The following is a 27442-nucleotide window of genomic DNA, read 5'->3' on the forward strand; positions in this document are numbered from 1 at the left end:
TTATTAGTCAGTTATTGAAATGCCTTATTTTCAAAAATGTCACTTTAATCAATTCATTGGCATTTAACAAATTTGACTGTCTAGGTGTGGGGTTTTTTTTATGCAAAAACCTCAATTTTCTGTCAGATTTACAGCAGCAAAAGGAGCATTGTTGTGTTTTTGCTACTTGCGAAATCCTGTCATTGCCACTGAAACGCTGGACAAAACATGATTTCAGATCAGTTCATACGCACACCGTCATTCATCTTGAAAACAAATGATTTGATTCGCATCTTCCGATTGGTTCTTCTGTGGACTTTTGCTGACAAAGGGAAGTGACATTTTGAGGTTTCTGCCAACGAACAGATATTTCTGAATTGGTTGACGTTGGGATTTAGTGGATTTGAAGCAAAATCTAATTTTTGACAGAGGTGGTGTTTAGCGGCTCTGGCATCTGTACTCTTTAAATGTGTTTATATGTATCTACTAAAACTTAATTTTGTCAACCATTAAGAGTACACTAGCATAGATGACCTCAAAGCTACCACAAATGGACAAAAAGCCACAAAACTCTAAATCTAAACTGTCCTTTCCTTCTTACAAAAAAAAATAAAAAATTCAAAGACCTCATAGTCAGCATGACAGCACCTCTCGTGCCACATCAAGCTGAAATGCAATCCTACAATCCATTGGGCCATGTGCTAACCAGGCAGGCAAGTCTCCCTCTCATAGGTGAGCTGACCCCACTGTGAGGAGATGAATGTGGGGTGTGTTCGTCCTCCTCTGTGGAGCTGAACTGTGCTTTTGCGCTAATAGAGATCCAAGCTCAGGACACACAGGTGATTACCTACACTCTCAGAGGTCATGCCGGGGTCATGAGCACAGAGGCACAACGCTGTCAGAGACTAGCCGGGTAGCTTTGTAATTACCCATGAGGCTACAGCAGTGGCGGAGATGCTGCATTGAGGGATGTTGAAAGCCGCATCCAGCGACCTCTCTGATTGGGGTTAACAAGGGGCTGATTTGCATAAAGGGAGTGGTTTGATTAGTAGTTTTGTGTGCATGCTCAGATTCTTGGAAACAAGAGGGCGTCAGTGAAATAAACCAGCAATTGTGAAATAGTATTGTGTCAGGTCTAGGCTTTGAGGAGGCCAGTCAAGTTCTTTGTACACAGAGGCACTGTAGTGATTGGACAGAAAAGACAAAATTCTCTATAAATAATTCTCTATGATGTCAATGTATGATGCAGCATTAAAATTAAAATTCTTATTAAAGCTACTAAAGTTATTCAGTCAAGAGCAATACGTTATTTTCTGTTGTTGTTTGATACAGCAGGTACTATATATTAGACTGCTGCTGCGTTAATACACATTTAATATACCCATGCGATTTCTTTACCAGCTGTTTGCGTTCACAGACATAACCGACTGTGTTCATGTGAACTTTGTGTGTATTTGACAGTTTAAGCACTATAAGACGCGAAAGAGTACACTGTGTTTCAGCCGGCTTTCTGTGTGTGTACTATGTACTATATGTGTGTGCTATAAAAAAAATATCATTGGTTTAAACTGATTTAAAACTCATGCAAATAGCAAACATTTATGATTCCAAAAAGAGCTGTAATGTCACATGAGCATAACCACGATAGAGATTATAATAAAAAACAAACAGATGTTTTGTTTGTTGTTATCAGTGTTTCTGTGGCACAAGCTGTAAAGGCTCTGCCCTCTTCTGGAAAGGGGGGTGGGGAGCAGCAGCTCATTTGCATTTAAATATACCAAAAAGGGGTATTTACAGTATGGTATTAATAAATGATCTATGGGGGTAATTTGAGCTGAAACTTCACAGGGGAAACCTGAGATCTAGTATAAAAGGGGCAAAATATGTCCCTTTTAAAATCTGATTTTAAACTGGTTTGAAATACGATCTAACATCTAATCTAACAATCTAACATAAAACCTGTATGAAATCTGTTGACCTGTCATCAGTTATATGTTACATATGATCCTGAAGAGTGAGACAGCAGAAATGAGCAGCCTTTTTCAAAGTACAAAATTAATCATCAAAATGCTCGTCCATAAATTTAGTGCAAATCCATGAAACAAACAACAAGTCCATGTTGTTGTTTTTTTTGTGAAAAGGAATTTTAGGGTAGTTTCTATAATAAGGGAGGAGGATGGTCTTGTAATTGATGCAGCTTGTCTGTGATTAGTGTAAAGTGGGCATCTACATGACAAACACAAACTTTGAGTTTCAGTCTAGTAGTGTGTGGTGGCATTAGAAAAGTAATGCATAGCTTTCCTCAAAAAGCTGCACTATTTGAGGTGTCATTCATGTCTGTAACACAAATGGATGCTCTACATTGTTGTGTGATCAACATGACAGCATTCTCAATGTCAGTCAAAAACAGAGTGGTGGTATGTTCCCCAACTCCATACTCCAGGTAAATAAATGTTTTATCCTCTCCATCTACAGACAGAGGGCAGTCAGAGCAGCTCTGAGTGCTTATGAGAGCTCAACTTGTTATCTTAGAGTGAGTGAAGTCACGGAGAGTGAAAGACAATGGAGCCATCAGCTAACACACTCTGACAGGCTACCCTTCAGAATAGTTAACAGACTCCAACCTAGTATTTTAAAGTGTGTGTGTGTGTGACAGAGACAGAGAGAGAGAGAGAGAGAGAGAGAGAGAGAGAGAGAGAGATTGAGAGAGAGACACTGTTGTCAAAACAGACATCTTATGAACTGACACCTGCATTTCATCACTACAAACACACACACCATTATGTATTATTCACTGCAGTGACCACTAGGGCGGCATTCCCCTGACGGTCCCCAACTGCAGGGATGAGAGGATTAAACATTTAACAGCGCATGACAAAATGGAACAGAATGAATAAATAAACTGAAATGGCCCCTGGATGCACAGTCAGCATGTGCCACTCGCATACACCTATCCATGCCACAAAACTACAGTGCTGAAACTAAAGTGACCCATCATGTCATACTGAAACAACAAAAACAGCCTCTCTCTATTTTCAAAATGCAATAGGGTAAAGTATGTGTGATCATTATTTAGCTATGAGACCTAGTAGTGTGGTCAAGCTTTGCTGTGAATACTAAATGGCAGATGACCTTGAATGGGGCAGACCTGCTAGCGATTCATGTTGATGACATCAGACAGGGCAACAGAACCCCCTACCGGCTGAGACCTCACCCATAACTGCGTCCGAAATGTCCTTTTCGCCTTCCACCAATCACGTACTTCTCTGAAGGGAACCAATTAGGCTGAACCTGTGGCTATCTTACCTTTAGACGTGTTGCAAGAGTGCTAAAGAGACAATAAAATATTCAAAGCAGGCAAATGTTTACAGTAGGGATGCACCAATATTAAAATTCTTACTATAAGGTGATCATTATTTTCATGTTATGGCCAAAAACTGATCATTTTAAATGCTACAAGTGAATTAAGGCATCACAACATTAAAATGTTCAGTATAAAAAAAAATACATGCTAATTTTGAAGATACATTTTGAAGTTTATATTTAACAATGTTAAGTGAGAAATGACAGCAAATGTCATGTAAATTTAAATATAGCCAAAAATGAGCAAGCACAATTAAACATATAATATATATATGTATATATATGTATGTATGTATGTATGTATATATGTAAGTGGTTGGTTGGTTGGTAATGGTCAATATTGAATATTTAATTGTGCTTGCTCATTTTTGGCTATTTTTAAATTTACATGACATTTGCTGTCATTTCTCACTATATATATATATCCAATATTGACCTTGAAAAAAACACACCGTCTGGACTTATATGTCATTTAAAATGAGCATAATTACAATAATTTTGGCAGGTATTTTGTCTATGCCAGAAAACAGAAGTCAAGCAGCTTGATAAAAGTTTGCAGTCGTCAATGAACAATGTTTTGTTAGTGGGTAGAGGCTCCAGTGTCATTAGGGACTGGGGACAGAGCCATGATTTCTGGATCAGAGCGCATCATGTCATCGTCTACCAACCATTGACCTTTACCAACCAACCAACCAACCAACCAACCATTCAGCTGCAACCAACCAACCAACCAACCAACCATTCAGCTGCAACCAACCAACCAACCAACCAACCATTCAGCTGCAACCAACCAACCAACCAACCATTCAGCTGCAACCAACCAACCAATTGACTGTTTAGCTGTAACCAACCAACCAACCAACCAACCAACCAACCAACCAACCAACCAACCAACCAACCAACCAACCAACCAACCAACCAACCAACCAACCAACCAACCGTTCAGCTGCAACCAGCCACATACATGCATGTATACATAAATATTTGCTGATTGATTGTAAATCCCTATTTTGCTGTGGTTCTCCATTGGTGGGTTGTGACCCGAAAATAAGCCACAGGACTGTTAGGCTCACAGATAATAGGATAAAAAACTATGCTAAATACAATTAATACAATAAAATAGAGGAGAATCTATTTAACCATGCATTTTGCACACTGCTGGCACCAAAGGCTGTGTTGTCCAATCAAACACAACACACTATTTTTATACAAATTCCACTGTCAAGAAACTAGCCAAATGAAGAAGATTCCAACACAAACAGGTTGTGTGACATTCCTGAAGAGAGAAAATTGGAACATTAAAAGGTTTCATTGTTTGAATTTAAGAACATGTTTACAGTTTTTGTAAAGTGTTGGGTTTCCACTTGACGCCCAATGAAAAATCTGGATCCTGAAGCAAAGCAGTTGTGGCATCTTCTATGCTGTATGTTTTTGTGTGCAATTAGGTGTGTAGGAGTCTGTTAGTTCGGATGGGTGTAGTTGTGTGTTAGCTTTAAGCGTGCGTGTATGTTGGTCTGTAGGTGTGTGTGGGGGTGTGTGTTTGTGGGTGTATGTAATTGCGTGTCTTTGTGTCTGTGTGTGCATGTGGGTGTGCGTCTATAATTGTGTGTGTCCTCCTTATCTGTTCTCCTCTCCTTTAGTTCATTGGCAGACTAGCTGAGCTCAAACTGTTCAGCTGCGACTGGTCCAAGCCCAGTAATTACAGCTTGTCAGAAAGAATTAATTTTCTCATTTCTCATAAAGATGTGTAAAAATTACCATGTTATTATACACCGACACTCTCCAGAGGCACACACCAAATTTAATTTAGAATTCTTCCCGCACATTAAATTAAATCCATAAATAAGAGTTTAGGCATTGGTAGGGAAGCATATGTTCGTTAGGCCAAGCAGGCTGCTCGGGCCTGCGCTAATGTCTATTGTAATGTTTTAATAGCTTGTGCCTTCTAAGCACCAATAAATTTATATGATCACAACAGGCGACGTCGAGCGCACGGCCAATTAGGAGTGCTGACGCCGCCGCTGCTGCTGCTGCTGCAGGCCTCAGGAGGAAAGAGAGGTGTGAAAACTGGAGGAGAGAGAGAAACAGACAACTGCCTGACCACTATCTGGATCTCTTAAATATTTAAATAAAAAAAAATATAAATATACATATTATATATATATAAATATTAGGGCTGTCAAACGATTAAAACGATAATTGCATACAAAATAAAAGTCTGAGTTTGTATAATATATTTGTGAATAATGTGTGTAATTAATATGTATATATAAATACACACAAATTAATGTATTTAAGAGAAATATGTTATGTACAAAAATGTATTTATATATAATATAAATTGTATAAAAATATAAATAAATACATATACTTGTCAATATTTCTCAAATATATACATGGATGTGTTTGTATTTATATATACATAATAATTACACACACCCACAAATATAGTGCACCCACATATATTAGGCAAACTCAAACTTTTATTTTGTATGCGATTAATCGTGATTAATCGTTTGACAGCCCTAATAAATATATATACATACATTAAAAGTTTTGATAGAAATGTATTTGAAATACTGTTTTTAAGGAAAAGAAACCTGGTTTATGTCGATACTGAAAAAAAATTAATTGGATGTTGATTGAGTAAGCTCTGACAGATTCAATAAGTTATTATTGAATAATAATAACTTGCGTATCATGTAATCCCGCCTTTCTTGCAAGTTTGAATCCAGCTCACAACACTAAAAAATAGACTAACTAGGGTGAGGTAGAGGCATGATATGACATTGAAGATCTACAGATTTCAATAAAATTGGAACATGTTGATAGCCATGTTCAAAATGCTCAAAAAATCTGCCATCTGTTTCACATTGTTGAATATTTTAGGCACATTTGTTTATGCTTTTAGCTAACAGCTATAGTGTAGCTAAAAGAGTTTTACTTAAATCCATTCAACAGACTTCCCAAAATTACCCCAGGGAAAAAAAAACAAAAAAAAACACACCGTCTGGACTTATATGTCATTTAAAATGAGCATAATTACAATAATTTTGGCAGGTATTCTGTCTATGCCAGAAAACAGAAGTCAAGCAGCTTGATAAAAGTTTGCAGTCGTCAATGAACAATGTTTTGTTAGTGGGTAGAGGCTCCAGTGTCATTAGGGACTGGGGACAGAGCCATGATTTCTGGATCAGAGCGCATCATGTCATCGTCTATATCATGCATCTACAAATGAAACGCAACATCAATCAGACAATTATTTATAGTGCGGATAAAAGAGAAATCTAACACTAATAAACATGTTTGTTGCCAGCCAAAACTTCATGTACTTTACAGGGATGCCCACAGAGAAAAATAAAGAGACAGGGAGGAGGTGGAGACCGTAAAAGAGACACGCAGGAAGAGGGAGAGGATGGTTGGTTGGAGATGAAGGCATAGGAATGGTGGATCTCGCTGCGAGGGGGCACATGATGGCGGTCTCCCACTGGCATGCCGCATAGACAGTAGGAAGTCATACGCAGACTCGCACACAGTGGGCAGTGCCACAGTCAGAAAGACAGAAATAGACCGTACTCACACATACCGCCAACTGAGTCTCATAGGCTCCATGAAATATGACTACAAGCTGCGAGACAGCGGCCTCTCTGACACACTCGAGCCCGTCTGTGATACGGTTCCACACACACAGACATGTATGGCACACATACATGACAAGGATGCCCACCAACAGCCCCAAACACAGATGAACAGACAAACAGCCCCTTCTCCAGCATCCATTCATGCACACACACAAACACAAACAGCCCCCTGATGGCGCTCATAGGTGAGTTGAAGTGTGTAAGTGTGTGAATGCTGGGGCTGAGGAACATATGCTGTCCAAAGAGCCAGGAGGCAACGTCTACTACATGATGAGAGCTTTCAGAGTTCATTACTAAACTATACAGTGGCACCATAAAAGCATTTCTACATGTACACCACACTTACTTCTATAACGTGTAGTCAAGAAATACGGATTCTTATTTTGTGCTTCCTGAAAGCAAATAGTGTATATAAGTTATAAAACTTATATAACTTGTATAAACTTAGAAAAGACATCAGAAATATTTTTTAAAAACGCAATAATATATAAACAGTAAGAGTTGTGAAAAGTCTGTTGCTATGGTTGACATTTCTCTGCTTAATATTTTTGTGGTTACCTTGATTTTATATATATACATATATACATATATATACACAGATTTGGGTATAATGCATTACAAAGTACTTTTTACTTTTCCTGATAATGCAGTAATGTAACGCATTACATTTTAAATTTATGTAATTTGATTACAGTTACTGATGTCGATAAAATTACGTTACTTGCGTTACAAAAAAAATAGGTAAAGTGCATTTCTAAAAGAAATTATGAATTAAGAAATTATGCCTCATTATGAATCACTGGAGAACGCGTGGAGGAGGATACCCTCGGTCCAACCTCACCTAAACAAGCTAGATTTTTTGTTCAGGATCGGGAGGGAAGGTAACTTCTGAACAATACTGTTTAAATGTTATTATAAATGTTTTCAGCATTTTTTTCCTGTCTTTAATGCAGTTACATACAAACATAAACACAGTTAAGCTACCACACACATACATGCTACACACAGCAAGGAATGTTTAAGCTTTGTCTGAAACCGCTCACTCGCTCACTGATTCACTAATCCCTATATAGTGTATGTCATTTGAGTGCACTATATCTGCAAAGAGTGAACGAAATGAAGTGAGTGATTTCGCACACTGACGTATAACTGTGTGTCGGAGAGCTGGAGCTGTCACAGAAACAGCTCAACATATGATAAAACTACTTTTATCCTACATGTTACTTCATAAAATAATATTAATAACAATCTTAAAGGTGCTACACAGGATGTTTTGTTTTGTACATTTTTGCAATATTACTTGAAACTGTCTTTACTAACTGATAAAAGACTATTTATTAGGTGCACTGAAAGGAATAATATTAATATACAACATCTGTGCACGAGGTAGGGCCTTAAAAACATCAGCCAATCGTTTACGCGATCATCGCGTAAATGATTGGCCCTCTGGCTTGTCAATCACTGCCATGACGTTCCTTGTGAGAGATGAGCATGGCTGTGCGCTTCAGTAACTTTCCACACTCCACAGGCGCCGCATGCAATGTTTTTGTCAGGAGACAGGAGTAACAACTGCAGATTATGAGTTACCTGCAGTGAGTGCGACATAATCCACTAACACGACATAGAGAATGCCGGTGGTAAACACTTGTGTTCCAATACTCGTGCACGAGTTTTGGGAGGCGTTCCCTCGAAATGAGCTGTGAAGGAGTGGGGTTATTCTTACGCATGCGCTCATTTCAAAAACTCACTAACAGTCTTTGGTTTCTCAGTCGACGAAAAAATCCTCTTTAGCACCTTTAATGACTTTATTTTGTAATCATACATTCCATACCTGCCAGCTTTGTAGTTTCATCGATTGTATGGTTTGTCATGCTTAATATGTGTTCATAATCATTAAATACTATATAAAAAAAAACTGCAAACAAAAATAAACACATTAACAAGTGTACAATATTTCATATATTTATTAGTCTTAATAAAGTTATTTTTCGTTTGTTAGAATCTCATGCTCACAGATGATGTGGTCGTTAAGCGCCCTCAGGCGACTGTTATGATTACATTTGAATGAATAAGCTAGATGATTGACAAATATTTTTAAGTCAAGTTGCTGTTTTCATACTTCTGTAATACTTTTCAGTCAATATTAAATTACAGAAAGAACTATGAGTTTCAGTTAGTGGTTTATTTTTGTAGATTTTTGTTTCAAAGTAACTTGAATGTAAAGTAATTAGTAATCTGATTACTTTTTACATGTAGTAATCAGTAATGTAATCATATTACAATTTTAATGTAGTAATTTGTCATTTGTAGTGGATTAATTTTTTTTGAGTAACTTACCCAACACTGTATATAATTAAAAACAATTTTTTTTTTTTAATTTTAATCTAATTAAATTACATACTCTGAGATTAATTAATATAAATGAATCGCATACATGATTTTTGCTGTGAAAGTATTAAATATTTCAATTTGTCTTCATGGTGACAGACATGGTCATCCACACAAACAGTAAAAAGTGCCCTACCCTCGTGATTTGCAAGCCCGATACTGACAATAAAGTACCTGTCACTCTCACTGTAATTCTTTCTTGCCCTCTTTGCAAAAAAAAAAAAAAAAAAAAAAAAAAAAAAAAAAAGTGATTTTATAGCTTTGTAAGAGAAGATGCTTTTTTGCTAAACCTGAAAAGTATTAAAAAGTAGCATTTAGAAGTTATATTAACTAATAATATAATTTTCTACCATATACAATTGATTGCACATAGCTAACTTGCTTTGGTCTGGTTTAACCTTACTCCAGTCTAAACTAACTGATTTTATAGGTAGGCCTAATTTACCACACATTGTCATTTAAATGACCTGAAAATATTGTGGATTATTAAGGCTGATTTTTACTAACCACTCTTGCTAAATGGGGTAAGCACACTTATGTTCTCATTTCAGAGTTGTTCGAGTAAATGATTCATTATAGACCGTGTGGACAGATCAGTTATTGTCATGATTCATTAAAATGAATCTGTTCAAATTAGTCATTAGGTCGCAAATTGGACATTAGCGGACTTTGACGCGTTGCTTGCGAATCGCGACTGTTATTAGGATATCACAAAAGATTTGTCAACACAGAAAACACTTCACCACGGGATAGATTTTTCTTTTTGTTTACTGAAAGTGTGGTTTATGTCAGCTGCACGTGCAGGGCGCCTGTCAGAGAAGATGAGGTGACGTTCTTTTGAGCACTATTATTCGTTCTGTCCGTCAGCACAGCAGTCGTCTCCCTCCTTCATACAGTCGAATGGTGGCTAGAATGGCTCCAGGTTCAAAGGTCAATACGGAATGGATTAATCTGCGTTATTTTTTTTTTAACGCATTATTTTTTCTCAGATTAATTCATCGAAATTAACACGTTATTTTGACAGCCCTAATATTTATATTGTGCTGCCTGCCATGAACAAGTGGCACGGGTGCAAATATGGGAACATTTAGTTCATGTGTTTGGTTAGGTTAGCTCTTTTTAATAGTCTACATGGTGAGTAAAAACATTTTAAAGAATCAGTCAGTAGCTCCAAATGTGGAGCAAATCTTTTCAAAGTTCGCAAAAAAAAAGAAAGAAGGGGAAAAAAAATGCTTTAAAGGTATGTTTTCATCAAGTTGTTTGAGTGGATGATGGTGGTACTGGACATAGGGTCCGTCGAGCACCCACGGTAAAACACAAGATATTCTCCATTAATTTTAAATAAAAAAAAAAAGAAAAAAGCAAGAATACTGTATGTGTGATTTGGCATATAAAGCATGCAGAGCGCTCCCTTTATAATCATTAGAAATCTGTCCCTCATCTTAGTTCATCGCAATCTTACAAAGTTCTGTTATAATAAACAAGGCTGACAGCACAATAAATTTCTTATTTATATAAAGTCAAAATTAACTCGCCACTTAGAACAACCTGAGTTTTTGATCAGTGCTAACTTAAATACCTCTGATTGGCCACTGAGTTCAAGAAATCAACAGATATTTTTGTGATTGGCAGCATTGCTCAATGCTGCAAAACACGTAAATAGAAACCTTTACACCACATCAAGTGAGTGTAAAAACATTTTTGTCTCTCAAAATATGGCATTTCCATCACTCATTTTTGATGTAATACTTCAAAATGCGCATAAAATCAGGGTGACGGAAACATAGCTAGTGGTAAAACCTACATTATTTGACAACTATCTTTAATAATGGCCATTATTGCCATTTACTACAGTATGTGTCCAAATACATTTGGAACACTGTACACCCTCACAGCAGCAGAAAATCACAAGACGACATCAGACATTACTGCTTTGCTTTGGTTGTTAAAGAATAACAGCTATGGATACATAATGTCTGTAACTGTAATGACTGAAAAATGAAAGCTTTGGGAAAGTATAACAGCCTTTTGCAGATGCACATATTACATACCAGTCAGTTGTGTCGAGGCTTCTTGTGGTGAAAAGGTTTTGTCCTTGTGTCTGCTTCTACCTGAACAAAACAAACACAAAAAGAACAAGTTAGAAACTCCACTTAGGCTCTCCAGCCATCTCAATACTGAAGCATTTCACTGCTTGAAGAGGTTGTTTGATGGTGGAACAAAAGTATTAAACTTTGTTCTGCCAAGCTGAGTGTTGCCTTGAAACTATAATTTTGCTTTGTTTAAGTTCTCCCCCAACGGGAGAACTTCTGGACTTCAAGATGGACATTGTGTAGACGTTCCTGTCCATAAACAACTTGAAACACTCTTAATCCACTTCACAGAACTTATCATTGCATTTGTAAATTGTACAGTACTTAAAATGTCACGTCTAGAGTTTATGAGTGTAAGCATGCAGAATAGAGAGGATTCTCTCAGCTTTATCAGAACTCTTGGCAAGCTCTGATTCTCCTCAACAAACCCAACGCTAAGTCTTATATCATCCTTCTTAGAACTGAATTGGTAAACCATGTCATTTGTGAGTAGTTTTGGGAGATTTAGACCACTGTCCCCTTGCTAACAGATCAAACCAGATGAGATTTAGGAGACACGGTTGTATATGTCTTCGCTGGAACATTGCAGGGACGTGCTGGAGAGACATGGTTGTATAGTCTAAGAGAACATTGGGATATTTCATTACATGAGCTGAGCCTTATTGTAAGTTTCTTATCTTGCATGCTCCTGTGTATAATCCGCAGAGAAAACTTGGATGTCATCATCCAAGTTTAGCGTGCAGTGCGAAGTCCTCCATGAGGGGGAAACAGAACATGTTTGAAAGGCTAAAGCTGAGATGGACATACATGGAACTCTTTTAGGTCGGTCACGTAACCAAAATTCTTGCGAATTGGGGCCAGTGGTTCTCCGATCGCTTAGATGCGTCGGACCACCCTGGTGCTATACCCGAGGGGGGAGGGTTTACACTCAGAGGATTGCGGAGATGTCTGTACAACACATTTGGATGAAGTCTGGCCCACAACAGAACAATAGACAGTGGGATTCGAGATAATTCTCAACACTGTGACTGTATGTGTGGGTGTGACAATAAAATAAAAGCATTATTAAGGTTAAGATCATAATCAAATTCATGAATTCTAAATATAACAATTTACATATTCATGAACATTTATAATTACTATATTAATTATGTTATATAATTTGTATTTGTGTACATGTATAATATGACTAATTACATGCTATGTTATAAGCATTATCATCAAAGAAGATTTTTAAGTTCATAAGAAACAAATTCAGAGAAATGTGTCCAAACTTTTGGCTGATACTATACATACGTGGGTGCTTAGACACAAAAAATTGTGTATGTGTTTATAATGGCTGTGCTTGAAGCCTACAGGTAGGAGTGTGTGCATGTTTGTTTATCTGTGTGTGTGTGTGTGTGTGTGTGTGTGTGTGTGTGTGTGTGTGTGTGTGTGTGTGTGTGTGTGTGTATGTGTGTATCTATATCCTACAAATGCGTGAGTGTGAGTGTCAGTGCAGGGCCCCTGCTTAAAACGCGGTCTTATTTACTCCTGTCAGCCCATAAAGCCAGCCTGAGTGCCACGCTGATTGAAATCCCCTTTTGTGTGCTAGTCTTCAGTGATGTGGCTTTTCTCTCAGCCTCATCTCATGATGGAAGCCTGTACTGTTAATCTGAGAGTGGCCCCTGAAAGGACAAAATGAGTTCCTGGGCTGAATGCACTCTTTAACTCCTCTGTCTTGGTCTATTCAGACGTGGGGCGTGAGAGCTGGCGGCTAACACCTCCACAACAATACATGGCAAAGCAATGCAAACCTTCCTTACACAAACTACTCTGTCTCTAGGAGACTTGTTTTTCCCACATTATCTTCTTACTCACAAAATAGTAGTAACGTCTCCCATTATGGCACCTCAAAATACAGACGACATGTACTAGGATTGAAATGGGAGATCATAACAGCAACAATTAAAAAATGGATCCGTGTGGCTGATCTGAACATTTTAAGAAGAAATATTGTTAAAACAATAATTAGAGAATCTTTCTGTAACATAAGGATGAAATAATAAGGAACAGGTACAAAAATAATGTATCTGACAGTGTATGAAATTCAAGTGACATGGTATTTTCATGGTACAACCATGGTACATGTCCAAAAAAAACACTTTTTGTGTATTTTTTTAAGTGTATACATGATATAAAGGGTCAAGCATCAACAGTACAAGATATTCAGTAGACATTAGCTGAACTCACATGAGCCTCAAATGGTAATGTTGATACCTTTACATTTTTTCTTTTAGTTCTATGACTTTCATAGGAGTATCTGGAAGATGCTAATGCTTTGCTTTTTAAGTTAGCATACAGCAACTTCATTATTAAAATGCTTTTCTGAATTTGGGAAAAAATACATAAACAGCAGTAAAAATGAATTTTAAGGTCAGTTTTCAAAAGGAAGCTGCCTTGTCAAAGTCGTTGACTAGCATTAAGCACATGTGCAGCAACATTTCCAGAAAGAATCTTTTCCTGTCACTGCTACTGTTACATGTTTGTAGCACGCGTGTTAACTGCTGAGCTTTATTATCAATAAATTTACATCCCGAATTTCATGTATGACGATTTACAGTAGGTATGATACAATACAAAATGCAGATTACTCCAGGACATCCAGTACAAATTATTAGCAAAATTAGCTTAGCATCTGTATGGAAACCTGGTCAAGTAGCTCAGAAGCCATGCGTATTGATGGACTCCATTAGAGACAGAAGAAGAATAAGATCTCATTGTTGTTGGGGTGGAATTCCCCTCTGAGGAGAGATAAGTCAGGTCCTTTGTTCTCTGGCCTGTGTGACAGAACGCTTACATAATGCAGTCATAGAAAATGGGGACTATGTCAGGCTGAAAAGCAAAGTGGGCCTGTGGCCTGTTTATTTGTTGTAATGTAAGGATGGAAAGATGAAGGAATTGAGTTGAAGACAGAGAGAGATCATACGACTCTTACATAAGATCCAGAATGGATGTGTGAAACGGAACATGATGGCTCTTCCACGCAGATAAAGAGATCAAGAAACATGACAGGAGAAGGTTGTATTAAGCAGCACTAAACAGTTTTGCTATTTGGACAAAGACATCGATTAAAGATGAAAATTACTTGAAGGACTGTTTTCTGGACAAAATAAGGGGTTTTCCTTGTTCACACTGGCAGCTATTTTATCGCTGGAGGAGAAAGGTTGCTGTAATGTGGTTGTTAATAGACGGTTTGAAAATCTGGTCACAAATTACTAGGGGTGTAAAGATATACCGCAGTACGATATTTTGCGATGCAAAAATGTTACAATATGTATCGTAGAGTCATGTCGATACTTTCACGATATGACGGCAGTCTAATCTTATTGGTTGAGCTGCCGACGTGACCTACCCTGCAACAGTGGCAGTGAGAGAAGCCGGGTCGTCATTGCATATTAAGGGTGTGTCTCAATCAGCTCTCTAGTTCAGTAAGTGTTTCACGCACACATCGAATCTTGCATGCAGGTTTAAAACAAGTGACGCAGCACTCAGGAGTGGTTTTAAAAAAAGAGCAGCATAGAACGCGAGAGTCTCGAAACGCGCCTTTGAGACGTGATGCAATAACGACTATAACGTAAATAATAGAAACAAACTGCAGAATTTACAGATACAAGTTTTGACATGGAAAAAAAGAAAATAAGATAACAATGAGAGCCTCCTCCGCCGTGTTGCCATTATATAAAACAGTTGTCATGCCAACTCGCAACGCTTGCCCCGCCTCCAAGTTCTTCTGATTGGTCCACTGATTTGGAACTGACATTGACGTGTAAAAGTTGAAATTTTTTTAACTTGACACAGCGTCTTAAAAACGCGGCGCTCGTGTGAGGCGCTGCAAAAGACACGAGACGCGAGCGTAGCGGTCATGCACGTCCGTCAAGCACGTGTTTACATAGAAAAACAATGGGAAAGTAGCGCATTGGAATAGAAAAACGCGTTCTGTGTGAACAGCCCCTAACGCGGTCGCGACATGCATGCATTGCGTTTTCCAGGCGCATCGAGATGAAAAATTCTCAACTTTTCAGAATGCCGCAAGCGCACCGCAGGTCATGTGACAAGAACCAACCGATCAGCTGTGCCCTTTCCGTAACATCAAAATCTCAGCCGAACAGTTTTTATATCTTATCTCCATAAATATATCTAGTAGTAAAGGTAATGCAAGGGCTAGAAATCAATTTATCCTTTGCTAAAACTTGGCGAGCGCAGTTCATGGTTGCATAGCAGCGACCGACGCCACTGGAGCGCAAGTGCTTTGGGAAGAAGGAGTAGCGGTGCCGCCGCTCCTTCCACACGTTCGCGATATCAGAGCGGTCCCTTCGGATTCTTAATTCTAAGTTCATGTTAAATTTAACTTTTTTTTTTTTTTTTTCAGTGACAGACAGACCTATTCAGCTGTTAATATGAATACAGAAGGTTTTTATTAAACCTTGAAATGTGATCTTGTGTGTACAACAAGGAAAATTATTGACATTTGTTAATGTTTTTTAAATAAATCTTATTTAAATTTCATTCAGTTTCATTTTGTTCAAAATATTGTGATACGTATCGTATCGTGATCTCCGTATCGGCATACGTACCGTATCGTGAGCTGAGCGTATTGTTACACCCCTACAAACTACATATATTGCCCATAAAAATTAAGATGGTGTTCTATTTTGAAAATTTATCAGGTTTCTTAAAAGGCCCCTTTTCAGGTTAAACTAAAACTGGACCACTAGACCAGTTCTCAAACTCTTTGACTTCACTGTCTTCAAAAACTTTGACTTCAAAATGGACGAAAAGCCCATGGATTTTTATGATTTTGTTAATTTACATGATTTTTCCTGGTCTAGAAAATCACACTTTTTTCACACTTTACAGTATATCCAAGTCAAAGACTTTAGTAAACCATGTTCTTTGAAAAGTTTTTGAATGGGTGAACTAAAATTAGAAATATCTTTATTTTTAATTGTTTTAACTCATGATAATTCTTGTTTTTCCTAAATAATTAATAAGTCATCTTGAGGCCCCCTTGAAAGTTTGCTGAGGCCCCCTGGTGGGGCCCGGCCCCCTGGTTTAGAGCACTCTCCTGTCATACACTTATAAAACTATAATAAACCGATTCTTTTTTCTTTGTCATATTTTATCTCATGCCCAATAATAAAGCAGAACGTTGGTTTAGTATTATTGCAGGCAATTTTTTAAACTCTGCATGATGAAAAAAAAGTTAATCTGCATGAAACTAGTATACACAAGATCAGTGTTTTCATACAATTAAGTTGTTTCCTGCTATGCTGGTCACATGCAGGAAATGAACGGGGAGGGAATCAAAGAGACATGGAGGAGGAAAATGAGAGATCTCTCTTCTGACTCAGTGTGACTGTGAGGTTAGACTCTGGAGTGAGCAACACAAAGAGATTAACCTATTTACATCTGTTACTTACTCTAATGGCTTTTTGTACAGCTAATTTCAGCCATCTGCGTTCTCTCTGAAGACTTTGTCACACAAAACTAATAAAAGTCATCTGGCGCACAAAATTAGAGAACACAGAACTGTACAGAGAGGAAGATAGACTCAAAGACACTAGAGTACACAAACAAACTAACACATACACACACATATACACACAGGAATCATGCAGCTGGACATATGACTGGGCATGCATTCCCTGACACAAATGAATCACATGCTTACTGACTGACTGACAAACACACATAATGCAGATTCTCAAAGTTCGTTTATGGACTGTGATGGACAGTGGAAGAGATGCATTGTGGTCCAGAGGGAAGATTTTGCTTTTTGAAACTATAAAACAGAAATTCCAATTTAAACTTTAGGGCTGTTAACAGATTAAAATATATATAATACATTTATAATGGCTGTTGTAGCCTAAAAGTTGTGTAATAAATTCTTTGTATGAATCAAATAAAATATTTCTAAAGCTACCTTTTGTAATGTGTATTTACTCTTTTAACACAATAATGACTTTAAATGATCTTTTAGGGGTAATTTCTCAACCAAATTTGATGTGCAATTAATTTGCAGGTAATTAGATTAACCGGCACATCAGGTAATATATATATAATTTTTAATGTAATACATATATTTCTAAAGCTACTTTTTGTAATGTCTATTTTCTCATTTACCAAAATAATGACTTTAAATGATCTTCTAGGGGTATATATATATATATATATATATATATATATATATATATATATATATATATATATATATATATATATATATATATATATATATATATATATAGGAAGAAGGAATCTACACATTATGAATGATGAATGTATGAATGTTGTCTACATAGAAGACACTAAACTCATTTCAACAAGTCACATTGAGTAGGAAAAGTTACACTCAAAAAGTCATAGCACTATGGTCACGCACAGGGAAGAAATAAAGGAACCGAGAGAAACAGAGAATGTTGTGTTGACTGGCAGCAGGTGAGTGTGAGAACATGTCAGCAAGGGTTCAGGTTGAATAGGGCGGTGTTAGTCAGGACAGAGGGGGAGAGCTGTAATGGGGGCAGCAGAACAGCTGTGAGGTGGGGAGAAGGGGGTGTCAAAAAGCACGTCCAGCCAACCAATGATCTTGCTTTATTAAATTAATAAAGCTCATCTCAGCACGCCTGAACACACCAGCAGAATGACACCAAATCTCACTGTTTTAATCACATTACGTACGGGCCAGCTCATTAGCTGCACAGGCTACTGGGTTCATACGCAGTGCACACGGTTACAAACACTCACACCCACACATCACCAAGTGCTAATGGCTACCGTTTGCATGTTACTCCTGCCCTCTACACAGATGTGCTTTTACTGAGATGCTATAATTTTTTAATAATTGATCGTGTTTTGTGACTTTGAGTGATTTTTCGGGCTCATCCTTCTGTCCCGGACGCTCTGGAAAGAGGCACGAACACACTCTGTATGTGTAAGGTCAGGGTCGCACCTGCATTCAGAAGTCAGCGCTGCCCAGGAGATAAACGACATTCGCTACGTTTTCCTGGATGGACTTTCTGTAAAATGAGCCTCATCTCCTCTCATTCCTGTACAAAGAGGTCTATCTGAATAAATGTTATACAGCCAATCTACCCTGCGGGGTTCAAGCAATGCTGTTTGTCCATCAGTGCGGTTTTGTGCGGTGCCTATGAATAAATATTTTCCCTTTGAAAGTCATTTTCTCAGAATGGGAGTGAAAATGTACCCAGACAATAAAATCAAACATGCCAACGGTTTTACAAAAAAAAAAAAAAAAAAAAAAAAAATGCTGAAATGGGTAAAGATGACCTAACACTGGAACAAACCATCTTCTGTTTGAAGCTTTTGTCTTATCACAATAAAAACAGTTTTGATGACTTCTATTGTATGGACAAAAACAATTTATCAAGATTTTTTTATTCAAAATAATCTTAAAATTTGTCAAATAATCTCTTTTACAGAGCCCCTAAAAGGACCTTTGCAAAAATAAAAATACACTCATACTTTCGTGTGCACACAAGAAACTTCACATGCGCACTGGAATTTTTTGCGTGCTCGCATGTTACAATTTCTGGTTTACGTATACTTTAACCAATTTTTGGTGGTCACGGTCATCTTGGTATGACAAATGAGAGCATGTATGCGCATGAATTTGACTTACATTAGGACAATACCTCTAATATCAATGCCTTATATCCAATTTAACACATCCTCTGTGGCAGCTGAGAAACCGCATCGTGTAACTGGCTGATGGTGCAATATACGACTGTATACATTGTCCTATTTGCCAAGCTCAAGGGTCCATAAAAAGAAAACTGGTACAGTTAAACTGCTCAAAATTTGGCCTTCAATGAAGCAGTATGTTTTATTTCACGACCTTATGTCCACTTTAAATTGTCAGATTTAATGCACCCTTACAGGTGGTGGAGAAATGATGAATTTCTTCATTCAATTCTAAACAGTGCTTATTGCGAGCAGAGCCATAGAGGACTTTAGGGAGCGTAGTGTTGTAAAAATACAGACTTTGGTACCAAGTTGGTGCTAAAATTTTAAAAAATGTGACGATACCAGCATTAAGTACCAGCATTAGTGCTCAGAATGCTAGGGGGAAATGCTGGTATAGTCACATTTTTAAAATTTCTGTACCGACTTGGTACCGAAGTCAGTGCTTTTGACAACACCAAGGGAGCGTCAACTTATATAAAGGCGAGGCTCATGTGTCAATAAGCAACAAACAAATAAGTACTAGACAAGCTCTAACAAAATCCAAATTTTGAGCCTTTACCAATCTTATATATATATATATATATAAACAATTGAATTTGCACACCGCCTATTGCGCTATCAACCCATTTTGCTGCACGCTTTCTCGGCCGCCACAGAGCGGATACGTTAAAGCGGACATACAGTAGGGTCTTTATACTAGAGGTATGGTCATGCAGAATAAGGGATTAGTATGTGCATTATAAGTACTAATAAACCGCCATTATCCAAGTAATATGCATGCTAATAAGCAACTACATTTAATAGTGAGAACTCAAGAGTTACTGTAAAAGTCTAATGTAGTAACAACTGACTCCCTGTATAGTTTATAGTATTCGTTGAGAGAGATTTTTTTTCTTGAGAAAACTGACCATGTACTGTACCAAATATAGGCCTATATCCACATTAATCAATATCAAATCGAATTGAATCATAATCGAAAGCTTGTGAATTGAAATCGAATTATGAATTGTGAAATTTGTGTCAATACCCAGCCCTATTCATTCAAATATAAATAAAAAAAATTCACAGCCAAACAGAATCCACAGACTTTAAAAAGCTTGAGCATTTAAAGTGTCAGTTGACAGAACTGCAGCATCGTCTTATAATGAACACAACATAATCATCCATTGGTGTGGATGCTAATGTTTATCATTGTAGTTGTTTACAGTTATCGTCCTTGGTGTGCACAGGCCCTTACTTAGTTAATTTCAAGATTCACTGTAATTCATTTTCAAGTCATTGCTTCATGCTGAGCTCTAAAAGCTGAAATGTTTATGCTGTGTTTAGTGGCCTCAGATCAGAAGCACAGTGAGTTCATGTGTTAGTAATGAGAATAACACCCTGCTTTTGTCCACTCTTTACAAAGAACACAATAATGACACTGAGATAAGCTGTGTCAGTGAACCGAGATGTAGCCGACATAAATAGGCGATGTGAGAGGGAAAGCAAGGAAGTTTGAAACGGAGAGACAGGACGCCAGCACCATGATGGGGATCCATTAAGATCAGACCATCAGAACACACTCAAGGGTCACAGACTTTTGCTATATCATTAACCAAACAACTAAAATTACCCATTCACTGTGTGCATACTGAGAACCCACATAAACGCACACACAAGGGCCCTGAACTGTCACTGTGTCGTTTACAGAAACACCATAATTAAACATCTCAAAAACAAAGCACAAACACTGTAATTACTCCCTCAACTGCTACACACCAAATCACAGGAGTCAGAAACATGCTTTTGTGGAGCACAATAAGTGTGTGTGTGCATGTTGTCATTAATACACACAAGTATGCATGTATTTACCTCATGCATCTCTCTAAACATACATTTATATACAGTCTCAAACAATACATCTAATCAAAAATGATCTTTGATTTGCTGAAATGCTAAGTGGGAATGATTAGCTAGTTACATTCAGCAATTAACCCCTGCATTGTTGTGCAAAATCCCATCCTTCCAGAGACATATCTTTCTAGGACAACAAAGTGATCAAGGCCCAGTTGACACCTGGTATTAGTTTTTGTCAATCCGATCACAAGTGGACGATGCTAAATACAGGTATAAATGGGGTCTTAATCGTTTTGAGCTTGTCCACTTTCAGCCACTTCCAGAGGTAGTCAAAAACACATTTGACTGGGTTGCTTTCATGGCGTAGACGCTCATGTGGAGGAATGGAATCGAACAACCACAAAAAAAACGCCTACTCTCCGCCTACTGACCTTAAACATTATTGGAAGCGCGCTAGCCAGGCAGGACTTAAACTTTGTCGGCTGAAGCCCTAAGTCTGGGCACAATGTTCTCTCAACATTCTTGATTTCTGTCAGACATTCACAGCGTTCGGCATGGTCTTGCGGCAATCAGAGCAGAAATTAAAACTGCTGCTCTCAAAGAAATCAGGACAGAAGTGGTTGAAAGTGGACAAAAGAGTTGGATTAAAACACCAGGTGTAAACGGTAATGTGTCTCCCTCATCTACTTGTGATCCAATTCACCAAAATGCATCCAAATACCAGGTGTAAACAGGGCCATAGACAACTTTTTGTGGGTACTGTAAAAAGATTAGAAAGTATACAAAAAATCATTATAGCATCTAACTATAATGAAAACTATATTAGCATCTGCACCAGCGCATAATAACGTTCTCTTTATTATAAGCATGCGGTGCACTTATGTCGTCTGCCGCTTCAAATGCCCCATGTAGTTTTCCCTTTTCTCATAGAATTAGAATGATTATTAAAGGGGTCATATGATGCTATTTTTAAAGCTCAATACTTTGTTTATTGGGTGTAATAAAATAGGATAACATGCTTTATTGTTATAAAAATATTCTTTTTCACACTGCCCCTCCTTCTGAAAAGCTCTGATTGGCCAGCAAACCCAGCACGTTGTAATTGGCCAATTAATGTAAAGCCCCTTACCATAATCGCAAGCTTCAGCTTCCAAGACTTTAAACAACTGTAAACACACATTTAAAAATGTTGTCAGTTTTACCATATAAGTTTGAGCCAGAGTCAGATTCTGAAAAATGTGGATGATCAATCCAATCGATTGGAACCAACAGTGGTCTTTGTATTGTATATAGCCAGCTTTGTGCTCTCCCAAGCTCAGGAAGCTGTCCTATGTAAAATGTGCTGTGCACTGGCAAACCTTTGAGTTGTTCTGCTCAAGATCAGCTTTAGAAATAAATCGCAACCTCTGACTCCTAATTTCTTCCATTTCCAGGAGGTCAAACAAAGCGGTTTTGCTTTCGCATCCAAACACACGGCGTCTCTGCGACATGATGTCAACACTACAATTCACTGAAGCCTCATCTTCTCTCTTTGCATATGCCTTTGGGTGGGCATTATGCTAATATTTAACATTGTGACTTAGACGTTTGTGGAAGTAATGTCTGGACTTCGATCGAGGTAGGTCTGGACCAGTGTTCTCTGTTAGATTGAATAAATGCCTTTGTGGAAGACTACAAAACTAAGCTTTGTAACTTTGCAGATCATATACATGCACAATACACAGATACAGATACAATACACACTAAAGGAAAAAGAAAACATTAAAAATTATCATATGACCCCTTTAAAATTTTATAGTTATAGTTCTCATCCTTGGTGTGAATGGGTCTTAAGTCTTAAAGGCCCACTGAAGTGTCTTGGAACACGCAGCATTTTTCAATGTGTTGACATGATTTCAACTGAAACAGGAAGACAGGGTGATATAATGAACAGCCCCGCCCCTTATTTAAAATAGCCAATAGCGTTTCGTTTATATCACAGCTCGGCCAGAGCCGTTAAACTCAGTAAAACTTCTGTTTCCATTTAATCTTTTCTCCTCCTAATCTCTGTATCACTTTAAAATATAGCATTCTGTGCAGAATTTAAATGGGTGCGATATCTTTGTGGTCTGAGCCGACTCGCACATCTGAGCAGACAGTGCTCGTGCTGCGGCGGTTCATGTTATACTAAAGTGAAAACGGACTTCATTTGCTTCAATGGAAAGCATATTTACACTGTCTGAAGCGTTCCCTATTCTCTATATAGTGCATTATGTGCCATTCACCGTGTAGAAACTAGTAAATGTGTGATGTGAAATGACCGATTCAGCCGCAGCTTCAGTGTCTGTTGATAGTGTAGGAGGGGTCAGGACTTCATATTCTAGAGAGCATTTGATAAGAGAATGTAAGTTTTGAATGCTTATATCTCCTAAATGCGAATTTTGTCATAGTTTTGGAACACACCAGCTTATTCATAACACTAAGGCTAATATATTCATACTGAAAGCTAAAAAACGTAAGTTTTGATTTAAGGGGGACTTTGAGGACTGTTCATACAAAGAACGATAACTTTAAATATTACTATAACGATAAATTTATTAGGGTCTACATCAATGCACAAGATGTTCTGTTTAGTTTATAGTTATCCTTGATGCGAATGGGCCTTAAATTCTGAAAATGTTATTCAATATTTTTTTAATTATATATCACATCACATTATACTAAATAAACTAATACTGATCAAATCAACCATTCATCTTTCTTTGTGTCATTACCAAATCTCAGAAATCCCCTCCCCCCCTTTTCAATGTCTGACTTTCAGCAAATAATTTTTACGTCACATATTTAACATTCAAATTAATCTGATACATTTTATAATAAGTCTCCCCCAACCATTTGCATTGTTTCTACACCCCTGCAAAAGTCGCTGTTGTAGGGCACCATGTTTGTATGTTTGTGTGTTAGCATGTGAGATTTATCTATTGATTATAGCAGACAGTGAATCCCCACTGGCTGTTAAGTGTGTGTGGATTTCTATGTGTGTTATGTTGCTTGTTTTTTGGGCCCCCTTCTGCCTCCTCTCATGAGGGAAAATCTCTGAATATGACAGGACATGAGGAGACCTGACCATGGCAAAGGACACATACTGTGTGGGGAGGACAGACACACATGTACATAACAAACAAATGTGCACACACACACACACACAACATCTGCGTCTGTTGGCATCCGGGTCTGTCCTGTGTCCGTCAGAGTGTGTGTGATTCTCAGAGACACATTTGTGTCAGCATGATCACAGAGTCTGCTTTTGTGTCTGTGGTCTCTCAGGAACACACACTGAGCTAACATTATTCTCTGCTTTCTGTAGCTTCTGAGACCTTACAGTTAAACCAAAATGAAACGGCATTCACAACTCATTTTACTTGTGCAACTCGAGGAATTTCTAAGTAAAACAGGGTGTTTACGCAGGAAAAGTAGGTGGGACATTTTATCTATCAGGAATCTTATATTTATATTAGTCCTCCAGACTAAACATAGGTTTCTAAGTGGCAGAAAAACAACTCAAAACATCAGCAGTGCATGGGAGAAATGCTGTCGTCTCATTAATGATGGCTCATATGAAGGACAACTCTTTTCTGCCTTCCATCATTGCTAATGACCACTTCTGTACCCTTATCACCCTTTATGCAATCTCACTTGCTGTTAATTGAATGACAATTAATGGCTGACTTCCCTTATCAGCTTCATGAGGGGGTTCTCATTAACCATGTTAATGAACTGACCAGTTCCTTATCAGCCACAGTTCAGCTAGCGGCTAACAGCTAATGGCTAATTGCTAAGAACTCTGCTGCAGCTGAGGGCTATGTGACAATTTAGCTTGACTATGAGTTATACAATGCTGAGGTCAACAACAACAGTCAGGGTGTCCCTATAGGAACGCATTCTGACCAGTGCATCAAAGTGCTTTTCTTTGTGTCTTCTGTGTTTGTATTGTACCAATTCAGTGTAGTCAACATAGTTTTTCAGATGACATTTTCCCCTTTTTCCTTTAATACTTTCTGTCATCTCTTTCTTGTTAAGGTCCTGTTAGTCATACTAGCTTAAACTGGTCATTTAAGGTCATTGGTCATGTAAAGCCATGTATAACTTTGTAATTATATAGTCTGAGTTTAGCTGTTTAGATTTAATAGACAAATACTTAAGAGTCTATGGATGGATCATTATCACAGTGATTATTATGTAATAAGTAGCATGATGTATGTTTGGCAATGGTTCTTTTAACCCTAAAAGATGGAGTGTGTAGCGGTCCTGACCTTAATTTTATTGAAAGTCTTTGGGATGTGCTGGAGGAGACTTTACAGAGTGCTCACCTCTTGCACTTTCAATACAATATTTTGACTAAAAATTGATGCACCCTTTGATGGAAATAAATGTTGTATTTCCATCAAGAGGTGCATCAATTTTTGGTCAAGATCTTTGTATTGACAATAAAGTCTCCTCCAGCACATCCCATAAACTTACACTGAGGTTAAGGTCAGGACTCAGATGTGTGTGAAAATGATTTTTCATGCTCTCTGAACCATTCTTTCACAATTTTAACCCTGATGAATATTGACATTGTCATCCTGGAATATGGCCATGATACATATTCGACAGGGATGTTTAAGAAATGAAAAGCTACACACTCCATCTGTTAGGGTTAAAAGAATCATTGCCAAACATATAACATGCTAGAAACATAACAGTGATGTTTTTTTATATATGTATATGTGCTTTCAAAGGCTGCATTTATTTGATCAAAAACACAGTAATATTATTAATATATATAATTAATAATTAACTCCTATTAAATTAATATAAATAGACATAATTTTAAATTGTTTATGTGTTCATGTTGTCTATAATATATACATACAATTTATTACAATAGTTATACTCTATAATCTAAATATATTACTATACTATACTTTTATATGTAGCATATATTGCATATTTAAACCATTTGGACTATAATGACCAGCCTGAATAAGCTGAAAACAAAGTAAAACCAGCTATAACCATATATTTTTCCACCAGAATGTCAACAAAGTCCATCAGGTTTATCACCTAATCATCTACTGACCATATCTCTGAAAAGACATTAATCCATTACATGCAGCAAGGCTCTATACCTTATCCCCCCCATCCACTCATATAGCAACCCTGACCTCAGGCTTCCTGTCACACGTTAAAATCCATTAGTTTCACCTTCATACAAACCAGCTTTACAATCAAACTGTTTTTTCAGAGGCCATTTCTGGTCATGCCTGTGGGAAGAACTAGTACAGTCCATGTGTGGATGTAGAAACAAAGCTTTTCAAATGGAGGTCACGGAAATGAATAAGGTTACAATGATACTAGAAGTAATAACACACATCTTTAAAATAAATAACTGTGAAGACACATACAAAAATATACACACAAAATACAAACACAGAAGACACAAAGAAAAATACCTTGACACACGTGCACACACACACACACACAAATTTTACAAATGTGTCTCTAGTGGTTGAGATCTCGCCATTATAAACTTGTTTTTATCTGACGCAGTTGCTTCCGTTCATCTGTGGTGTGGATGTGTCAATACACAATCGCCTGTTTCTTTTGTTCACAGGAAGACTTCCCCATTTATCAACTCTCTCTTTCTTTCTCTTTTATTCTCACTCCCTCTGTCCCTCACTTCCTCTTTCTAAAGGTCTAAAAACTTGTACATATCTTTACTCTCATCAGGTCACTACTACTTTTGGAAGATAAAAGTGGATTTCACCATATATGTACTCAATTTATTTCACATAGACCAGTATGACAAACTACAAATTCCATTTTACATGCTCTGAAACGCAAAGATTGTGGGCTGTAAATTTAAAGACCCTGGCTCAAGAAACACACGCATGCACACAGTGACTGTAATCCATGTAAACCCATCAGGTATGGTGATGAAATGACCAACAAATGTCTATGAGCTAGACCATGTAGTAAAAAAAAACATCTCTAATCCTCTAAACATCCAAAAGGCAGTGAATTTAATGTAAACATAGTCGTCATTTCCTGAATTTTAAGTGAATTTGGTCATAGAATGTGTTTATCATAGCTTTAAACATTCAAACTCTGTAGTCACATAATAAAAGTTTACGTTTAAGTTTAAGTTTAGTATGTAGTATACGATATAAAGTGATCACGTAGTTTACTACATACTAAATATAAAAGCACTGAAGTGTTTTTGTGGGTCCAGTGTAAATTCTTCAGTGATCCAATCCCAGTAGCCCCTGTGAGATGGAGAGACAGGTCACTGCCCGCCTCATCCGTTCATTCCTCCACGTTGTCCGGTCAATATGCCCACAGAAGAGCGAGTGAGAAGACAAAGAAAACTAAAGG

General features: G+C 37.5%; 1 protein-coding gene across 2 annotated transcripts in view; it reads right to left on the reverse strand.

The window, feature by feature from the left end:
- The window catches only part of sox5 (SRY-box transcription factor 5), a 193393-nt gene that overhangs the window by 121639 nt on the left and 44312 nt on the right, over nucleotides 1-27442 (reverse strand). The window contains exon 3 of one of the 2 annotated variants that reach the window (XM_067391917.1): nucleotides 11423-11482. The gene's annotated coding sequence lies outside the window, so the exon portion shown is untranslated. Of the gene's footprint in view, nucleotides 1-11422; nucleotides 11502-27442 lie in introns of those variants that run through there. The other variant, XM_067391918.1, reaches the window with a different exon arrangement.

Source organism: Chanodichthys erythropterus, chromosome 8 (assembly GCF_024489055.1).
Source record: "Chanodichthys erythropterus isolate Z2021 chromosome 8, ASM2448905v1, whole genome shotgun sequence".
In the NCBI taxonomy this organism is placed as follows: Eukaryota; Metazoa; Chordata; class Actinopteri; order Cypriniformes; family Xenocyprididae; genus Chanodichthys; species Chanodichthys erythropterus.